Source organism: Symphalangus syndactylus, chromosome 2 (genome assembly GCF_028878055.3).
Source record: "Symphalangus syndactylus isolate Jambi chromosome 2, NHGRI_mSymSyn1-v2.1_pri, whole genome shotgun sequence".
In the NCBI taxonomy this organism is placed as follows: domain Eukaryota; kingdom Metazoa; phylum Chordata; class Mammalia; order Primates; family Hylobatidae; genus Symphalangus; species Symphalangus syndactylus.
This window is the reverse complement of record NC_072424.2, coordinates 76,625,072-76,647,416: the sequence shown is the minus strand read 5'-3', so window position 1 is coordinate 76,647,416 and position 22,345 is coordinate 76,625,072. Positions and strand designations below refer to the sequence as shown.

Here is a 22,345-nt window from a genome sequence, read left to right as displayed (position 1 = left end):
TTGAAACCAGGAATAAAGAACTGGCACTGTATGGCTATCTTAAATTTACAATAAAACATTACCGCAATATATTACTAGGAAAGAAAAGCTCAAGTATGGGAACATAACATATAATATTCTTTTTGAAATTATAATCATGAATTTATGCTACACTGGTCCAATTTCCTTATAAGGTGAAGAAAATTAATAAAAAGAGGTCCTTAATTGCGTATGTGTATGTATGGATAAACAAATTATATCACCTGTGTAAATAAAGTGATCTTTGTTCAATTTTTAGATTCTCTCTTGTAGAGAATTAGGATGAAAATCTTTCATCTGTGTCCTTGATATCCTTGAGTCTTAAGTATTAGGTCTTGCTATATGAAAGCTGTACTTATTTCTCTCTGTCCTTACCCTGCCAAACTTTTGCTATGTTACATTCTTTACCCCAGAGGACACTACTTACTAACTGCTTTGTCATTTGTCCCAGGCAATCTAGTTTCTGATCTCTTCACACTACAAATGGTGAAAGTTGCCTGTAATCTGACATTTTCTTAGCTTTGACTCATCTTTCACTTTCTTTCTAGGTAACTCTGTTGATCAACTCACCATTGTTAAAACACACCCCTCCTCTGGTGGCAACATCTCCAAGCTTGTCTAGGTTTTGTGATACTGGTTGTCTCTTTCCTTGTTTGTCTTCGCTCACTCTGTTGGCTCCTCTTTCTTCTTGCATGTTTGACAAAGTGTCCACCAAGTTGCATTCTCTTCTTTCTTTTCTCTAATTTCTGCCCTTTGAGCATTCCATTGTCTTCTGTAATTTGCCCCGAGTTTTGTGAAAGGAAAGATTCCGTCTTTGTCATTCTTGTATCTATTCCTAATACTTAGCACAATACCTTGGGTATAGTAGGTGCTCAAAAAGTTTATTGACTTGAACTTCTGCTATGCAGATGATTCCAAAAATTGAAATCAATAATGCTGTCTTTTCTCAATTACTAGTCGCAATAACATTTCCCACTTTCTGTGCATTTCCAATGATAACAAACATAGTTACCACTTTTAAATATCTGTTGTAACCTAGCCAGTCTGCTAGGTGAGTTAAATACGTTATTTCTATGCTACACAGCAATTCTCCAAATTACACATTATCATCAATACCTAATATAGGAGAGAATTGACATCCACCTGAATGTCTAGTAAGCATCTCAAACTTAACATGGGCAAAAAAGAACTCTTTTCCCCATACCTGCTAATACAACTCTTCCCCATCTCAGAAAGCAGCATCACATTTATCCAGTTATTCCCCATTCAATGCTCTGCTTTCTCACATCCAGTCAATTAACACATATGCACAGTAGACTATAAAAAATACCACCAATCTGGACTGGGTGCGGTGGCTCCTGCTTGTAATCCCAGCACTTTGGGGGGGCCAAAGCAGGCAGATCACATGAGGTCAGGAGTTCAAGACTAGCCTGGCCAATATGGCAAAACTCTGTCTCTACTAAAAATACAAAAATTAGCCTGGCGTGGTGGCGCATGCCTGTAATCCCAGCTACTCTGGAGGCTGAGGCAGGAGAATCACTTGAACCCAGGAGGTGGAGGCTGCAGTGAGCTGAGATCACGCCATTGCACTCCAGCCTGGGTGATAGAGTGAGAATTCATCTCAAAAACAAACAAACAAACAAACACACCAATCTGTCCATCTTTTTTCATTTCCACTTCCCACTCTTAGTTCAGCCCATCATTTTTTCTGTACCAGTACAAGAAGAGCCTCCTACTGGATTCTCTGACTTGCCTTCACTCCATTCTCCACACAGAAGCCCGTGGTCCTTTAAACACATAAATCAGATCACATTACCTGAGTGATTACAACCTGCTATAGCTGCAAAAACTACTATCCCTTTGAGTTGATGGCATTGCCGATATGGCTGTACCTGTGCTCTATGTCAAATATTTGAAATTTTATTTAAAAAATTTTTAAATTTAAAAATTTAAGTGCAAAATAATATCTCTTGTAGTACTTGTATTGCCAATAGTTTTGATATTCACTGAAATCTAACTAGTGGAATGACAAATAGCCAAAGAAAGAATTAAGATAACCAAGGGAGCTGTCACTCATTTCCGTGGTTCTGCCTTTTAAATCACTGCCATGCATTTGGGGTCAAATTAGCCAGTGCTGGCTGTGAGATTCATAGATGATTCCTGCTTTGGTTGTTTCTGGACTCATGTAAACTACAGGAAGAGAGACTTGGATACTAAGTGTAAGTTTTGCTTATCTTGTCATAGTGTTAAAGTATGTATACTTTTCTCATACACTTAGATTCATGTTTATATTGTTGAAAAAGTATTTCTAATAAAACCTAGCATTTTTGTGTTTGAAAAATACGACTTTTAATGATAGTGATTTATCAGTAATACAAATATTCTTCTCTCTTTTAATTAGTGGAGACAAGTCTCAAGCTGAGAATTGTTAAGTGTCAGTGCTTGCTTAATTGGTGCAATTTTCTCTTCATTGAAAAATACATACCAATACTATTTGTTAAATGATCTGAACTTGCTCTCGTTGAAAAAGAAAGGTAGAGGCCGAGCGCGGTGGCTCATGCCTATATTCCCAGCCCTTTGGGAGGCTGAGGCGGGCGGATCACAAGGTCAGGAGATCGAGACCATTCTGGCTAACACGGTGAAATCCCATCTCTACTAAAAATACAAAAATTAGCCGAGCATGGTGGTGGGTGCCTGTAGTCCCAGCTGCTGGGGAGGCTGAGGCAGGAGAATGGTGTGAACCTGGGAGGTGGAGCTTGCAGTGAGCCGAGATCATGCCACTGCACTCCAGCTTGGGCAACAGAGCGAGTCTCCATCTCAAAAGAAAAAGAAAGGTAGAAAATGCCTAAGCACATTCAACATGGAAGTGTTTCCTGTTTTTTTTTTTTTTTATTTTTGTAATGCTTTCGGGTTTTCCCTGAAGTCTGTGACAAACCTCTGTATATGCAATCCCAAAACATCTTACTGATGATTACTTCAGGAAGAAGAAGCTGAGGAAGCCCAGACACTAGGAAGGTGAGATCTTTGACACAGAAAAAGAGAAATATGAGATTACAGAGCAGCACCAGATTGATCAGAAAGCTGTGGACTCACAAATTTTACCAAAAATCAAAAGTATTCCTCAGCTCCAGTGCTACTTGCGATCTGTGTTCCCTGATGAATGGAATTTATCCTCACAAATTGGTGTTCTAAATGTCTTTAAGATGAACCTAATTAAAGAGCTGACAACAACAACAACAACAATAAGAACATTAGAAAATATTCTATCTTGGAATTACTGACTTTGGCTGAGAATGTGCATATTAGATTTCTTTGTTGCTTACTTGAAAATAATATAGTGATTATTTAGCTATTAAAATAATCACCAAGGGTTTCCTTCTAAGTGATCTCTTCTTCCACCTTTGCTTGAAATTTATCATCACCACTAAGTTCACATGCCTCCACGACTTCAGCTAAATCTAAGACGATGACAAGCACATTCATATCTCTAGGCATCGTCTCTCCTTAAAGTACTGTATTCCTAGGATTACCTCAAACTCAACATACTACCATGTGAACTTACTAACCGCCTTAACCAATTTTCCCTTTTCTCACATTTCCACTTTGGTTAATGTGTAACCAAAGCACTCACCCTCTCTCCAGTTACTCGGTTAGAAATTGTGTCAAACTGGATGATCTTCACCTCACCCTCCACCTAGTGTTCCCAGCTCTTGACATCTGTTCTCTCAACTGTCACTGGATTCCTTTATTCATTGTGGTATAGTAAAAGGAGCATAGACGCTGAAGTCAGCAACACCTGGGTTTGAAGTTTCTCCCACAGGTTCTGCTTTGGTTATTAATGCGCAGCTTCTTTCTGAGTTTCAGTTTCCAGCTATAGAATGGAAATGATGCCACCTGTCTATGAAGTGTTGTTGTGAAGGTTAAATAAAATAATGTTGGTCAACTGCTTAGAAATGGGTCTGGCACATGGAAGTATCAATAAAAGACATAAATACTATTTTCACCTATTCCAATTTTAATTGAGGGCTAACTTCATATTAGACATTGTATTGTAGTTGAGTCTATAAGTAATCACAGGTATTTATTTTAGCCCAGACTTTTGTGCTTGTCAGCACTCAAAGCTTTTAGCCACTTTCCTCAAATATTTTTCCACTTTATTGTTAGGATCAATTCTCCTTGGGAAGAGAGAAAAGGATGTATATGGAAAAGGACAAGACTGTCATTGGGATACAAAATTGATAACCTGTCCTAGAATGCAATGTGCCACCATGAAAATGATTTAGAGACTGTAGAATCTGCCAAAGTTAATCAAGGAGTATTAACAGCTTGTTGAAATTCCTTATATTTAAGGGGGTGGGGGGAAAGAAGAGGCAGGCAGAAAAAGGAGGTCATTTCATTGCTAAGTGTTTAAAGGCATAAATGTAAAAAGCCCATAATGTTTAGCCTGGATCATCAGCTCCAAAATACTGTGAGTCGGCTGGAGGTTTGACGCTGATCTCTTTTCCTCATTTGGTAGCACATCTGAATTTCTTTAAAAAATGTAGTAAAGGTTCAAAATGAAGACTCAAACTTCTCAACTTAGACCACAAATGCTGCTGTGCAACAATGCTGGAATGCATTAGGATCATTAGCATACCATCTTTAAGCAAGTTTCCCCTAAATTAAGAATATTTGATAATTGAAATCCACTGGAAGACTATTTGCTCCTTTTCCTACACAGTTTCAATGGCTTATTCTGCTCTGTATGTTAATAGCACATGTTGCTTCTATCACTGCAAGTAGAATCTTTCTAAGACCCTTTCATAGATCTTTGATTAGCTCTCAGTTGCTTGAAGGCAGTAAGTCAGGGATCATTCAAGGACTCCATCACCCTCAAAAAATTGAGCTGACTTCTCCAGGGGAAAACTGCCAAATTTCATTTTTGGATAAATTTCTTCAGCAAAGATTTCATTTGGCATACGTATGGAAAATTGCATTATCCTTCCCCATTTATTTCACTATTTAACCAATAAACATCTCTTCCTGAAATGAACCCTGTAGTATAATTTTTGCTACATTCTTTTGCTGTTATAAGTGTGATGGTCAAGCCATAGGCACTAAAGTTGATATTAATGTTTATGGGATCAGATTAAGTTTAAGAGCAATTTTGAATTTATCACAATTACTTCATTCAAGCTTAACTGTAATTGGAAAATTGTGACAAAATGCTTAATAGTATAACATAAGGCAAAAATTTTATGTCCTTGCACAGTGTTTAATGTGACAATCTAACAAAATAATAAATCATGAATTGATAATGAATATATCCAAAATTTTGGGCAGGATTTTAACTTCATTTTAAGCAATTTTGTATTACATGAAATGAATTATATACATAGCTTGAATCTTTTTTTTTTTTGCTATTAATCTTTTTAAAAACATCATCTAGAGCAATGCTTCTCAAGCTTCAGTGTGCATTAGAATCACCTGGAGGGCTCGTTAGACATGGCTGGTTCTCCCTTTCCTCCTCCTGCAGCCCCCGCCCCCAAGTTTTTGATTGAGTAAGTCTGGGGTTGGGGCCTAGAATTTGCATTTCTAACAGTTTCCCAGGTGAGGCTGCTGCTGATCCAGGATACACCTTGAAAACATTGTGATATAAAGAAAGAAGAGGGTTTTAGGAAACGGGTTCTCATACCATTGGCTCCTCCACATACAAGCTGGGTAACTTTAAATAAATTTTCTTTTGGAAGGGCTATATTTTCATTCATGAGATAGGGATAAGAATGCTTGTCCTGACTACCTTCCATGGACAGGAGGATCAAATACCACATTTTGGGTAAATACAGGACACAGAACAGGAACTGCTCAACAAAACTACTGGTGCTTCTTAGGTTATTATTTACAAAAAGGTACTTTGAATTAATTAAGAAGCCTTGTATTATAGAACAGGAATTCAAACCTCTCAATTTTCTAAGAGTTGTCTTAATTTACATGCTGCATAAATAATAATATTAGCAGAGATGCTCAGGACTCCAAAATATAATCAGGTCAGAGAAGTTGATTACAGAGACAGTAAATTAATCTTCTTTTAGTGCTAATTAGCATAGAAACTGGGTTTTGAATCTGCATTTCCTTAAGAAGAGCTCCATCTACTTCTCTTTTTCTTTACTCCTTCCAAAAGCATCGAGGGCCAACTGTGTGTTGGGCGCTGAGTTAGGAAGTGCAGTGGCAGAGGTGTGTTCATTGTGCTCACAGCCTGTTAAAATACTTCCTTGTAATTCAAAGTGATAACTGTTCCATAGAGGAATGTGCTAAGCAGTGCAGGAGCACAGAGGAGGGAAGGCCTGATTCTGCCTGAAGGGGTCAGGGGAGCCTTCCAGTTAATGTTGCTTTCTTTAAAAAGTGAATGTAGATATATCTTTAAGTCACTTCCAAATAAGTGACTTAAAGTGACTTAAAGTCACTTCCAAATAAGTGACTTCCAAAAAGTCCCAGTCAAATATATCACCCCTCTAATCCAAAAGAAAAAGCATAGTTGAATAAAGAGGAAATGCAGTATTTATTTAAGGAAAGCAAACACCTCACAGAAGAATATGATTCCTTTCATTTTAAATACTCTTGCTTCTCAGGACTAAGTAGGTTCATTCATTCATTCATGCACCCACTCACTCATCCAGTCTTTATATTATTCCCCTGATCTAGACATTTCAGGGGCTTTTCAAAGCACTTAAAATCTCAGCTGATTGTCATGGCCATTAAGGCCATGTGCAATATGGCCATAATATGGCATGATATGGTCACTGCCTTCCTCACCTCCTTCACTTTTCTCTGCACTGTGTTGAGCCACACTGGTTGCCTCTTAATTCCTTGATCAAACCATCCTCAGTAGTTCAATGCCTTTGCGTTTGCTTTTTCTTTCACCAGGCTCTTTGTGTGGCTAGCTTTTCTCATCCTCTGGCTTCAATCTGTATGTCTCCCTTTCAAGATGCCCTGCCTGCTACCTGAATCTAAGGTTTGCCCCTTCACTCTCATAATCCTTTATCAGACCACTGTGTTCTGTTCTATTGTAGCATTTCACAGGTTTAAGTGAAATATTGGTTTGCGCTTGTTTGTTATCTTCCTCCCTTATTCTGTCCTGTGTCCCCTGTAAAGCACAATTCTCGGCATAAAAGAGGTTTTTAATACCCATTTGTAGAATGAATACATTTCCGTGTTAAAAAAGTGATTGTTAGGTGAGGTGAAGCTGAGAACTTTTTTTTTTTTTTTGGCTGGAAAATTAAACAAGATCCCAGCTTTCCAATAGTCCAATTTCCAATTGAGACTGGGGTTTCAGACCTTCTTCCCTGTGACTTGGCTCCCAGGAGGACAAAGGGGAGTTTAACTGCCTGGAACACAGGCATGGCACCTACTGTCCCTCCTTTGCCTTGCTAAGCAATCAGTGCCCTTCCTGAAAGGGTTGCTGTAATCGACTGAGCGCCCACGATGCATAGCATTGAAGTAAGTAGGTAGGCTATGTTACACTTTAATTCAACTCAAGACATTAAAAGAAAGTTTTGTACTTACTAATGTGGGAGGCAATGGTTTTTTATATGTAGTCCCTATTCTTAAGAGGCTTCCAGCTTAGTTGGGGAGATAGAAAGTATGGTTAGGTAACTATTAAATCAAAATTGGAGAAATTTGTAACTGCAAAATGGAATGAGAAAATTGGAATTTGAATGCTTTAGGACTAAATGTTATTGTCCTATAAAATTGCTCTACTCCTGCTGAAGACTAGCCATAATCTCTGATGTGAAAGAACTCATGACTTCAGCTAACGCAGTATTGTCTAGCAGAAGTTTCTGCAATAAAGGAAATGTTTGATAATCTGTGCCATCCAATAAGGTAGCCACTAACTACATGTGGCCTTTGAGCATCTGAAATGTGACTAGTGCAACTGATCAACTAAATTTTTAATTTGTGTTAAATTAAAATAACCACATATGACTAGTGGTTATTGTATTGAAAAGCTCAGGTCTGAGGGGAAGAACAGAATTTGTGTCCACTGGAAGGTACAGCATAACCAATTCTAATGAGACATATGTTGAAAAATCTTATTATCAGAAAGTAACTTATTTGGAATAGCACTGTGGCACAATATGTTTATTATAAAATAATAATTCTGAAAACTGTATTTGGACCGTTTGTATTACCTTTAAAATGAGATGGCTTAAAGTAATGTTTGTTTCTATTTTTAAAGCATGTATTTGTGAAAATACTCCATTTCTTGAGTTTGCAAACTTTGGTGCTGAGACTTCTATAATTTTCAAATGATTGTGATGACAGAAGGAAAAAAGTAATTGGAATTGTAGTTGAAGTGGGTACTCTGCAGAATTTTCTTTCACTAATTTAAATAAATCAACATCTTTCTTTGTATGTAAAAGTTTTGAAATAAATGCAAAATTGTCTTAAGAAAGGGCTCATAAATATCCATGTACTTTCTGGATATCATTTAGTGAAAGGGCATGAGAGAGAGAAAGGGAGAGGGTGAGAGAGAGGGAGGAGGAAGGAAGCTGTAGAAAGCAGGGTTTTCTGCTAAAATTTGGGAATAGTCTCTAAGATTAGAGGACTGTCAAAGACATAATTTACATAATCCATTTATCACAACCCATCCAACAGTATAATCCAGATCAATAGCCCACCAGAATCTAATCAACCTCCTATAAGGACACAATCATTCACCAACCTTGCCTACCTCACCCATCAAGATCTTAAAAAATCTTGCCTCAGCTCCTCTAGAATATTGAGCAACCCTAACTAATTCCTGCAAAGTATGCCTACCAAATTTCCCAAAACAGAAGGTCTTAGAGTATTAAAGCTTTTTACAAAGAAAAAACCCCAGCCAATTCACCAAACAAAATCTATCTGGCATCTCAAGTCAAAATTGCTGTTACAGAAAATGGAGGCAGTTTTATCTGGACAGACTGAAATAACTTTCCTCCTGTTTTGCAGAAAATGAGTGATGAGATTTCGAAGAATAGTCCTAATTGTGATTATAACAGGATGTATACCTTGTCTGACGTTTAATAACTTGTTTCTGATGTTTTCTTTTTGAGTTTTCTTTGCAACAAAGTTTCTTCATCAGGTCCCATTGGGTCAGTTTTGGTCACAGGAAGTAACAAGGAAAGCAATAAAACTTTATACTCCTTGTTGGATTATTTTGTTTTGAGGTGGAATGGCCTTTTGATATTTTCTTAAATTTGGCAGAGAACATTTACTTGATTCTTTTTTTTTTTTTTTTTTGAGATATTGTCTCACTCTGTTATCCAGGCTAGAGTGCAATGGTGTGATCTTGGCTCACTGCAACCTCCGCCTCCCGGGTTCAAGTTATTCTCCTGCCTCAGTCTCCCAAGTAGCTGGGATTACAGGCATGCCCCACCATGTCCGGCTAATTTTTGTATTTTTAGTGGAGACAGGGTTTCACCAAGTTGGCCAGGCTGGTCTCAAACTCCTGACCTCAAGCGATCGGCCCGCCTCAGCCTCCCAAAGTGCTGGGATTATAGGCATGAGCCACTGTGCCCTGCCCATTTATTTGCTTTTTAAAGAATTCTATAGGTAGAATGAATTCATGACTCTGGGAAAAGTTTATCAAAAGGTAGAAGCTGGCATCACCATAGCCAGTCAAAGTACCGTCATGAAGAGACTGAACGTGCAAGATGCTGTCAGCTCCCAAATAGACTCACTACTGAGCATATCTCTGAATTTCTCAAGTGTGTCTGACAGTCTGAGGGACTGCTGCTGCTCCCTGATTGGCAGGTGAGGGCAGGTTGGGAGGTCTGAGGAAGACCCATGCCAGATACCTGAGAACCACTCTTGTGTCCAGTGAACAAATAGGCTGGAACCAAGAAGAAATGCCTTCTCAGAGAGCTTGCTTATCTGAAAGTTGTAGTTGTTTTTCCTTTAATAAGGAAGTGTGTGGCCCAAATATCTTTGATCTGCTTGCCTTTTCTTCCCCACCTGACAGTGTGAAAGGTTCTTAACTTGGTGGCCCATGTAAACGAGTTTTACAGCATGTGTTCGTAGCTGAAGGCTTTGATGAGCTGTTTGTTGAAGGCTGTTTTTAGGTGATGATTTTAAAGTGCTTTGGTGGGCATAATATGGACCAGTTTAGATGTTTAATTGGGGCCCCTGGACAGCTGTCACAATCCTGCCTGGAACTAGGGAGGAAGAAAAAGTAACTAATGAAATTCACGTCAAAAATTAAACTATCTCATTTGCTGGGGATCATTACTTATATGAATGACAAAATGAATATTTTATGTTGACAGCTAAATTGGTTATTTTTAAAAAATAAAGGGTTTGGTTCAGTTATAGAAGTGTAAATTTCATCAAAATCTCGTTCAGGAGCTTGTTAGCTTGTTAACAGTTCTCACCCCAAATGCATACAACTCTCGTATGTTACAGAAATACCAAGCTATTGATGAATCATAAATGGCCAATTAACCCAGATATATCTGGGTTTTAAATAATCTCTCATGTAGTACATTTACTTTTTTCCCCCAATCTGAATCAGCATGACTAATAAGGATGTCTCCAAAGTTCTTTGATTGTTAAATCAGATTTTCCATGTGCTGGGGTGGTGGTAGTATGTGGATTGTGTCTCTCAGGAAGCTTCAGAAGGGGTGGAAAGGTGAGCTGGTACTTGGAGCAGAATGGCTCAGTGGGTCACTTTGCAAATTGTCAACACAAACTGGCTTGGTCTCTCTCAAGAGACCAGAATTGTGTTTCTACATATGGATGCTAGTTCCTGTTTATAATAGGGGGTTTTTCTTTCTTTCCTTTTTTTTTTTTTTTTTTTTCTGAGACAGAGTCTTGCTCTGTCACTTAGGCTGGAGTGCAGTGGTGCAGTCACAGCTCTATGCAGCCTCAACCTCCTGGGCTCAAGTGATCCTTCCCGCTCAGCCTCTTGAGTAGCTGGGACTATAGGCATGTGCCAACACACCCAGCTAGTGTTCTTTCTTTCTTTTTTCTTCTTTTTTTGTAGAGACAAGATCTCTTTATGTTGCCCAGCCTGGTCTTAAACTCCTGTCTCAGCCTCCCAAAGTGCTGGGATTATAGGCGTGAACCACTGCACCCAGCTGGGGAGGTGGGTGTTTCTTTTATCAGTTGTTGACGTATTTTCAAACTTTACTTGGATTCAGGATCTAACATAAAAGGCAGATAAAAGAATTGTCTAGGATCGTAAAGTAATGCTCAGCCCGAGCAGGGTGAATCAGAAACTTTAGACCAACGGGGAAAGGACACCTTCACTGTGCCTAAGAACAAATATTTGAAGTATTATAATAGCCACTGATTTTATTATCTATGGTTCTATTACATGGAGGAGTATCAAGTGCTTCAACGGGACACTGAAATTGAAAATGTGAAGTTACACAGTATATCCATGTCCTTATGAATATTACAATAGTTTAACTGACACCACCCAACGGAAAATGTGTAGAAGACTTAGATGTCACTATAACCAATTCTTGGGCGGTTTGGAAGGCCTATGTGCTGGTGGCCCCTTGGCATTTATCTTAGCTGAAGGGAATCATTGAAGGGGGAATAAGCAGATGCCCTGAAAGAGATACTTAGAGCCACATATGTGCTGAAGGGGAGCAATGTCTAGTTTACAAAAGAAAAGGCTAGGGTGGACAGAGTCAGTGCAATTGTTTATCCAGGAGATTTATACAAAATACTCCAGAGCGAGAACCTCCAGGGTAAGGGCAGGGCTGGATCCCAAAGCATACAGAGTCTGAGCCTGAGTTTGAGTCCCAGCTGAGCAACTGGGCAGTTACTTAGCATCTCTGTGCCTTAGTTTTCTTGTCTGTAAAATGAGAATCATACCTGTACCTACCTCATTAGATTATTATGAAGAATAAATGGCTATTATTAGTAAAATGCTTTCAGTAGTGTCTGCACATAGTAAATACTATCCCAGTTTGGGGTGGCATGACATACTTAACAGTTGGACCAAGATTGCTGCTTAGGACAGAAATGGAAAAGATGGATCAAATTGATTTTTCTATTATACTGCCCAGCAATGCAAGCAAACATGTCTTTCTTCAGAGCACATATATGTGTATTCAGCTCCTTGTCCGTGGAGCTCCCCCAGGTGGGGGTTGTGGAGATACAGGTCCTTAAGAGCTGGTGCAGGTTTCCTGAAGAAGCCACCTTTTGGAATCTAAGAGCATGAAAGGCCCTTGGGTTTACATCTGACAAGTGTGAATATCAGGTAACCAAGTAACTAGTACAGTCCGCGAATGAGAACATTAATTCAGGTCAGACAGCTAAAGCAAAGTTAAGCCATGCTCTACCTCTGAAATGAAAATCAATACTATTTATAACAGTAACTGAGAGAAAGACAAAGGAGTCAGGCAGATGAAGACTAAAACTGTATCTTTATTCCTGATGGAATAAAAATGTTGGATGGAGATGTTGGATAACACAGTTACGGGGGTGCAGGCAATGAAGGACTTTCAAAAGCCAGTCCCAGGATGGGACAGAGTTACCTATCCCAGGAAGCAAAGGAGAACTGCAGTCAGGATGAGGTGAAGCTGAAAGGAGTGTTCTCTAGGGGAAGGTAGACTGCCAAGAGAGGGGAACCCAGTGACCAAGAGACCCATGCCTGCATCTTTCTCCTAAGTTGGTGGTTCACAATGTATAGTCCCAGGTTTCATGAGTCAAAACTATTTTTATGACAATAGTAAGACTTTTTTTTTCACATTTTCACTCTGTTTCTCTCTAGAGTGTATGATGGAATTTTCCAGAAACTCCATTGCATATCATATTGCAAAAAGTTTGAATCCAGAAGTTGATACTTAAATTCATCTTCTTTCTCTTAAGTCGGGCATTAAAGAGATATGCAAAATTGTAAATCAATGCCATTTTTTCTTACCACAGTTTTGTTGGGAAAATGTAGTTATTCTTTCACAAAATGTTATGTATGTTAACATATAGTTAATTTATTATTGTTATCTTAAATGTAGTTCTCAGTTTTAATTTTTTGTTTGTTTGTTTGAGATGGAGTATCGCTGTCTCTCCCAGACTGGAGTGCAATGGTGTGATCTCGTCTCACTGCAACCTCTACCTCCTGGGTTCAAGAGATTCTCCTGCCTCAGCCTCCCAAGTAGCTGGGATTACAGGTGCCTGCCGCCTCGCCCAGCTAATTTTTGTATTTTTAGTAGAGACAGGGTTTCACCGTGTTCCCCAGGCTGGTCTCGAACTCCTGAGCTCAGGCAATCCACCCGCTTGGGCCTCCCAAAGTGCTAGGATTACAGGCATGAGCCACTGTGCCTGGCCAGTTTTAATTTTTAACACAGCAAACATCAATTTATGTTAACCCTCACAACTAAAAGCTTTTAGTAGTCATTAATGAATTTTGAGAGTGCAGGAATTCTGAGAGTGAGAGTGAAAACTTTGAAGATCACTTCTTAAATAACTAATCAGATGTTTTGCATCCATCCCTCGTGTGGAATAAATGAGGGGAGAAGAGAAACCAGAAGGTGTTAGTTTAGAGTATTTTCCATCACAAGAGAAGTGATACCCACCCCAAGCCCACCCCATGAATAACCCTATTGACACCGGGGTAGCAGATGCTTAAGATAGTTGCTCCAATGTTTGTGAATGATGATGCCAGTGGAAAGCAGGGTAAAAACTCTTTCAATTTCAAATGTAGTGACAAGTTTTTTGCCCTTTTTGTGGATAGGGGAATAGGTAGCAGCTACAAATCTTTTTTTTGTTTGTTTTTGTTTTGTTTTTTGCTTATCCTCACATTTATTGGTTTTTATCTTTTGCTTTCTGTGAATAGCTTTTGGTCTATTTTGCCAATGCTTTTCTTTTCTTTATTTCTTTCTCTTTCTTTCTTTCTTTTTTCTTTCTTTCTTTCTTTCTTTCTTTCTTTCTTTCTTTCTTTCTTTCTTTTCTTTCTTTCATTATACTTTAAGTTCTAGGGCACATATGCACAACATGCAGATTTGTTACATATGTACACATGTGCCATGTTGTTGTGCTGTAGCAGCTAAGAATCTTAAACTGGATTTTGAGACAGGGAATTGTATTACCGGATAGAAGACTTGTGTAGATTAAAGGGAAGTGTAAGAAGGACCATACATGGCTGGGCACAGTGGCTCATGCCTGTAATCCCAGCACTTTGGGAGGCTTAGGTGGGCAGATCACATGAGGTCAGGAGTTCAAGACCAGCCTGGCCAATATGGTCAAACTCCGTCTCTACAAAAATAAAAAAATTAGCCGGGCATGATGGTGGGTGCCTGTAATCCCAGCCACTTGGGAGGCTGAGGCAGGAGAATTGCTTGAATCTGGGAGGTGAAGTCTGCAGTGATCCGCGGTAGCACCACTGCACTGCAGCCTGGGCGACAGAGTGCGACTGTCTCAAAAAACAGACAACAACAACAACAACAAACAACAAAAGAAAACCATACACAAAAGATAGTAGACCAGGAAAACAACTTCTCTGTTTGAAAATTACCTCCTGACTAAGAATGGCTTAGATATCCTCAAATGCACCGCATTTTTGTTTTCATATTATTCTGTTACCTATGGTGCAAAAGCCTTCTCTAGAGACCTCGGGATAGTGATCAATATCTACCTTCACACCACCTTGGGGAACATTTTTTCACACTAAATTTTTAATTGGTATTTCTTCTTGGTAATCTAAGGTGCTTTGAGATAGGGAGAGAGTATGTTTTTAACATTGTAAACTGATGCATATGCTTTAAATGCAGTTTGGGAATTGAAACTCATTTGTTGCAGATGTGAAGAAAGGCCAAGTTTTATCATATCTGGATAGCCCAATCCTTGAGGTAGCAGCACCCAGACATTGTAGGGCTCAGTATTTGTTGCATAAATGATATATTCTGAAGTTTGGTCTCCAAATTTAAATATTTAAAGTGATGTCAAAGTAGCATTCTTCCAAACGTGGATTTCTAAGCCATGAATAATTGAATAAGAATGACTAATTAAATAAATAATAATAACTGAAGGAAATGTTTCAACTTAATATTTTTATTTTTCTCTCTGAAATGACAGGCACACACGCATAGGAGTTAACACACTGACCGCCTACAACGAGGCAGGAATGGTTTTAAGTACAGTACATTGATGCTTAATTCTCATAACTACCCTCTCCACTAGGTTATATTATTGTGTCTCCTTTATATATAAAGGAACTGAAAACCTAAGAGTTGGGAACAGGGTCTGAATCCAGGCAACTGACCCTGGAGCCTGACACTAGCCAGTACATGCCCTGCAGTCAGCGGCTGGGCACGTTGGAAACAATTCCCTCTGCTGCACTTGAGAAAGATTGATTCAGTTTCTTTTCATTACTGTGTTCCCTTAGGAGGATGTGATAGTATTGATCGGTTGTGCCAAAAGTTCTTGCAGCTCTTTGGCCGTCAAACGTCAATGAGAGTCTCACTTAAAAGCTCATGATATCAAATCTTCCACTTCAGTTTGTTCCTCTATAGGCTGGGTACATCTTCACTGGAGTTTCTCAACGCAGAGGCACAAGAGTGTATTGGAGCCAGAGTAGAATCTCCATGAAGGGTGAACTCTTCTCCATATGTTTCTTTCTTTCTTTTTTTTTTTTTTTTGTTACATTTTCAACTTTCTTTCTTTCTTTCTTTTTTTTTTTTTGAGACAGAGTCTCACTCTGTTGTCCAGGCTGGAGTGCAGTGTGGCATGATCTTGGCTCACTACAACCTCCCCCTCCAGGGCGAAAGTCATCCTCCCATCTCAGCCCCCTAAATGGCAGGGACCACAGGCGCACACCACCATGCCCAGCTAATTTTGTATTTTTAGTAGAGATGGGGTTTCACCATGTTGGCCAGGCTGGTCTTGAACTCTTGGGCTCAAGTGATCCGCCCATCTCAGCTTCCCAAAGTGTTGGGATTACAGGTGTGAGCCACCACACCCAGCCTGTTTCTTCCCTTTCATCTGTAATGGAAATAGCCTTATTGTGCTGTCCCACTCAATAATATACCTGATGACATGCTCACTGAAAAAAATTCAAATATTACCAAAAAACCATAAGCAAGAAAGTAAATATTAACTTAAATCCTACCTCCCTGAATTTGCAGCATTAATATTTTGGTGAACATCTTTTCAGGCATTTCTTTACGCATACAAATACCTACATCATTTCATACAAGTGGAATTATATTACACCTGATGTCTTTTAATATAGGACAAATAATTTTTAATTTTTTTTACTTCTTCTTCCTCCTCTTATAGTTCTCTCCCATTTTGAAACATCTGCCTTTACCCAAAGGAATCCCCATTAATAATATGTTATATTTTTCTGTTCTTTTTTCAATAATGATCTAAAATATATGCAATGTTGTAATGTATACATCATTGCTTGTTTTATAAAATATATACATGTACATCTATAAAGTTATACATGTATATAATATATGAATGCATGTTTATATATATATGTGATACAAGTATAACAAGATATATACACATGAAATAGAATAGGGTAGGACCAGAGGTATATACATGGAATCTTTTTTCATGTATGTGTATATCTACATAATACATGTACACGTATATACATAATTTTTGCCATTGTTTTACAAAAAGTGAGATCAAATACATTTTTGGCTATGTCTTATTTTTCTCGCCTAACAAAACCTCATAAATATTTTGCAAATTGATTGGTATATACCTAATTCATTCTGTTAATGATAACATCCCTGAGCTAAAGGTAACTGATGCCTTTCAACCTTACTCTGCATTCATTTTGCTTCTCTCTTCTATTTTAAATTAATATTTTAAGGTTCTTTTCAGCAACTTAGAGACTTCAAAAATTTTGTTTCTGGTGGAAGACTAGACAAACTACTTTATATTTTATGTTTCTGATTTTTGTTGAAAACATCTTTAATATTATCAGTTGATAGATGAATAATGCAAAATGATTAATATATGACATTTCTTTTGACAGAGGAAGTATTTTTCTTTGACCCGGAAACTGTACAATTTCACTGGAAAATTTGTGTAAAATGCTTACTATAATTTTTTATAAATCACAAAATTAGATAAAGCCCTCAAGTAAAGAAATGACTGCCTTATTGGGAAAAAAAATGTGTACAAACATTCAAGGGGCCAGTTGTGGCCAGCAGAATTGAATTTCTTATGAATAGACTGTGTTTTATGAGGCAGACCAGATAAGGCAGGCTACTTGCTTGTAGCTCTGATATAGGATTGCTTTCTCATTCACTGCCTCCTATGGCCAATAAGGAGGAGAAACAATACCAGCCAGGGTATTGTGTGTAATGCATGGGGTCTTATTGCCGAAAGAATGGTTCAGAGGAATCTTGGAAATAGCGATCTGAATCTCATTGTGTTTGGGATCAGAATGAAAATGAAAGTGAAACAAGATAGAGCAGAAACAAGTAAACTTTGGAAGGTTTTAATATAATGCAGAAATTGTTTAGAATAGGGTAGGACCAGATAGAAGAAAAATAAGACACAGCAATACAATTTCTCTAAGTCATGACAATGCCTAAGTGAATTAGCCAACTAATAATTTAAGAATTATAACAAGATAAGGGGCACAAAAATAATGTATTAGAGAAAATAAGATTAAAATACGTAAGAACATTTCAGCAGTTAAAGGCTGCTAATGGAGAAAGTAAAAACAGAATACAACAAAGGACATTTTAAAAGTCTCCTGTATTTTCCCACAAACACTAGAAGGCATTGGTGACAGGGCATGTCACCGAGAATCTTAGTTAGTTCTTTTCCATAGGGATTGCAAGAGTAGGTAAAGGTTGAATTTTGAAAACTGGGATCTGTTTTTCCAAAAGAGAGGGGAAGCAAGCAAAATACCAAAGATGCTCATATTAGACCCAAGGAAATTGATGAGTGAGAGAAAAAGAGAGAGAGAAAGAAAGAGAGAGAGAGGGAGGGAGAGAGAGTGGGAACTTTTGGAGGATAAAGACAGAGCATCTACAGGCATACCTCACTTGGAATCAATCTGAAGAGTGATGCCTTTAAAATACAGGTGTAGTGGATAAATTTTTTGATGTGCTGCTGGATTCGGTTTGCCAGTATTTTATTGAGGATTTTCATATCGATGTTCATCAGGGATATTGGCTTGAAGTTTCCTTTTTTTTGTTTTGTCTCTGCCAGGTTTTGGTATCACGATGATGCTGGCTTCATAAAATGAGTTAGGGAGGAGTCCCTTCTTTTCTATTGTTTGGAATAGTTTCAGAAGGAATGGCACCAGCTCCTCTTTGTACCTCTGGTAGAATTCGGCTGTGAATCCATCTGGTCCCGGGCTTTTTTGGTTGGTAGGCTATTAATTACTGCCTCAATTTCAGAACTGTTATTGGTCTATTCAGGTATTCAACTTCTTCCTGGTTTAGTCTTGGGAGGGTGTATGTGTCCAGGAATTTATGAATTTCTTCCAGATTTTCTAGTTTATTTACATAGAGGTGTTTATAGTATTCTCTGAGGTATTTTGTGTTTCTGTGGGGTCAGTGGTGATGTCCCCTTTATCATTTTTTTATTGTGTCTGTTTGATTCTTCTCTCTTTTCTTTCTTATTAGTCTGGCTAGTGGGTTATCTATTTTGTTAATTTAAAAAAAAATTCAGCTCCTGGATTCATTGATTTTTTTGGAGGGTGTTTTGTGTTTCTATCTCCTTCAGTTCTGCCCTGATCTTAGTTATTTCTTTTCTTCTGATAGCTTTTGGATTCGTTTGCTCTTAATACTCTAGCTCTTTTAATTGTGATATTAGGGTGCCAATCAGAATGGCGATTATTAAAAAGTCAAGAAGCAATAGATGCTGGCAAGGCTGTGGAGCAATAGGAACACTTTTACACTGTTGGTGGGAATGTAAATTAGTTCAACTGTTGTGGAAGACAGTGTGGTGATTCCTCAAGGATCTAGAACCAGAAATACCATTTGACCCAGCAATCCCATTATTGGGTATATACGTAAAGGAATATAAATCATTCTGCTGTAAAGACATGTGCACATGTATGTTTATTGAAGCACTATTTCACTATTTACAATAGCAAAGTCATGGAACCAACTCAAATGCCCATCAACGATAGACTGGATAAAGCAAATGTGGTGCATATACACAATGGAATATTATGCAGCCCCAAAAAAGAATGAGTTCATGTCCTTTGCAGGGACATGTATGAAGTTGGAAGCCATCATCCTCAGCAAACTAACAGGAATAGAAAGCTAAACACCACATGTTTTCACTCATAAGTGGGAGTTGAACAATGAGAACACATGGACACAGGGAGGGGAACAATATACACCAGGGCCTGTTTGGAGGTGGGGGGCGAGGGGAAGGAACTTAGGGTGGGTCAATAGGTGCAGCAAACCACCATGGCACATGTATGCCTATGTAACAAACCTGCATATTCTGCATATGTATCCTGGAACTTAAAGTAAAATAAGAATAAAAAATAGAATAAATATAGGCATAACCAGCAGATATTGCAGGTTCAGTTCCAGATCACTGCAATCAAGTGAATATCACAATAAAGTGAGTCATGAAAAGTTTTTGGTTTCCAGTGCATATAAAAGTTATATTTACGTGGTCAGGTGTGGTCATGCCTGTAATCCCAGCACTTTGGGATTCCGAGATGAAGTAGGGGGTTGGAGGGGATTGCTGGAACCTAGAAGTTGGGTTCTCATATAGTAAGAGCAGATCTCTACCAAAAATAACAAAAAATTACCTGCATGTGGTGGCATGTGCTTGTTGTCCCAGCTATTCAAGAGGCTGAGGTGGGGGAATTGCTTGAGCCTAGGAGGTCAAGAGTCCAGTGAGCCATGATCACACCACTGCACTCCAGCCTGGGTGACAGACTGAAATCCTATCTCAGAAAAAACTTGTTATTTTTTACGCTGCACGGTGGTCTATAAAGCGTGCAATAGCGTTATGTCTAAAAGAAAATGTACATACCTTAAAAATGTTTTATTGCAACCAGATATAATAGTGTGGACCTGTAGTTCCCACTACTCAGTAGGTCGAGGAGGAAAGATACCCTGAGCCCAAGAGTTTGAGGCTGCAGCAAGCTATGATCACACCATGGCACTCCAGCCTAAGTGAAAGAGCAAGACCTTGTCCCTAAAAAGATAATTTAAAAAACCTTTATTGATGAAAATGCTAATGCTTATCTGAGCCTTCAGTGAAAAGTCTTGCATTGATGTTGATGGCTGCTGACTGATCAAGGTGGTGGTTCCTGAAGGTTGGGGTGGTGGTGGCAATTTTCTAAAGTATGACAATAAAATTTGCTGCATTGATGAACTCTTCTCTTCAGGAAAGATTTCTCTTTAGCATGCAATGCTGTTTGATAGCATTTTGCCCATAACAGAATTTTTCTCAAAATTGGAGTCAATTGTCTCAAACCCTGCCACTGCTTTATCAATTAAGTTTATGTAATATTCTAAATACTTTGTTGATATTTCAATAATGTTCACAGCATCTTCACCAGGTGTAGGTTCCATCTCAGGAAATTACTGTTTTTTTGGCCCATCCATAAGAAGCAACTCCTCATTCACTCGCATTTGATCATGAGATTACAGCAATTCTGTTACATCTTTAGGCTTCACTTCTAATTCTGTTTCTTTTGCTATTTCTACCACATCTGCAGTTGTTTCCTCCACTGAAGCTTTGAACCCTTCAAAGTCATCCATAAGGGTTGGAATCAATTTTTTCCATACTTCTGATAACGTTGATATTTTGACCTTCTCCCATGAATCATGAATGTTCTTAATGGCATCTAGAATGCTTTCCATAAGGTTTTCAAATTATGTTTCCCGGATCCATCAGAAGAATCACTATCTATGGGAACTATAGTCTTATGAAATGTATTTCTTGATAATAAGACTTGAAATTCAAAATTACTCCTTTATCCATGGGCTACATAATGAATATTGTGTTAGGAGGAATGAAAACAACGTTAATATCTTGGTAAATTTCTATCAGAGCTCTTGGGTGACCAGATGCATTGTCAATGAGCAGCAATATTGTGAAAGGAATCTTTATTTCTGAGCAGTGGCTCTCAACAGTGAGCTTTAAATATTCAGCAAACCAGGCTGTAAATAGATTTTCTGTATCCAGGCTTTGTTCTTCATTTCTAGGGCACAAGCAGAGTAGATTTAGCATAATTCTAAAGTGCCCTAGGATTTTTGGAATGGTAAATGAGCATTGGTTTCAAGCTCAAGTCATCAGTTGCATTAGCCCCTAACAAGAGAGTAAGTATGTCCTTTGAAGCTTTGAAGCCAGGCATTGACTTCTCCTCTCTAGCTATGAAGTCCTAGATGGCATTTCCTTTCCATAGAGGCTGTTTTGTCTGCATTGAAAATCTGTTGTTTAGTGTAGCCACCCTTATTAATGATCTTAGCTGGATCTTCTGGATGACTTGCTGCAGCTTCTACATCAGTACTTACCGCTTCACCTTGCTCTTTTATGTTATAGTGATGGCTTCTTTCCTTAAACCTCATGGGCCAACCTTTGCTAATTTCTAACTTTTCTTCGGCAGCTTCCTCATTTCCTTCTGCCTTCATAAAATTGAAGAGGGTTAGGGCCTTTCTCCGAATTAGGCTTGGTTTCAGGGAATGTTGTAGCTGGTTTGATCTTCTATTCAGACCATCAAAACTTTCTCCACATCAGCAATAATGCTATTTCACATTCTTATTATTCATGTATTCACTGGAGTAGCACTTTTGATTTCCTTCAAGAACTTTTCCTTTGCATTTACAGCTTGGATAACCCTTTGGTGCAAGAGGCCTAGCTTTCAGCCCATGTTGGCTTTCAACATGGCTTCCTCACTAAGCTTAATCATTTCCAACTTTTGACTTAAAGTGAGATATTTGTGATTCTTCTTTTCACTTGAGCACTTAGAGGCCATTGTAAGGTTATTAATTGGCCTAATTTCAATATTGTTGTGTCTCGGGTAACAGAGAGGCCCAAGAAGAGGGAGAGAGATGGAGGAATGGATGTTTGATTGAAGAGTCAGAAAACACACAACATTTGTTGGTTGAGTTTGCCATCTTATATAAGTGTGGTTCATGGGGCCCCAAAACAATTACAATAGTAAGACCAAATAACAGAGATTACAGATCACCATAAGAGACACAATAATGGAGAAAAAGTTTCAAATATTGTTGGAATTACCAAAATGTGACACAGACACATAAATATGTGCCAATGCTACTGGAAAAATGGTGCCTCTAGACTTACTGTACCCAGGATTGCCACAAATCTTCAATTTATCAAAAATGCAATATCTATGAGTACAATAAAGTGACACAATAAAATGAGATGTGTATATATTCAGTGT

The 22,345-nt window shown here is 38.4% G+C and overlaps 1 pseudogene; it reads right to left on the bottom strand.

Moving 5' to 3' along the window:
- Positions 1–6,146: 6,146 nt before the first annotated feature.
- Positions 6,147–21,913, bottom strand: LOC129462219 (tigger transposable element-derived protein 1-like; annotated as a pseudogene).
- Between the last annotated feature and the right edge of the window lie 432 nt (positions 21,914–22,345).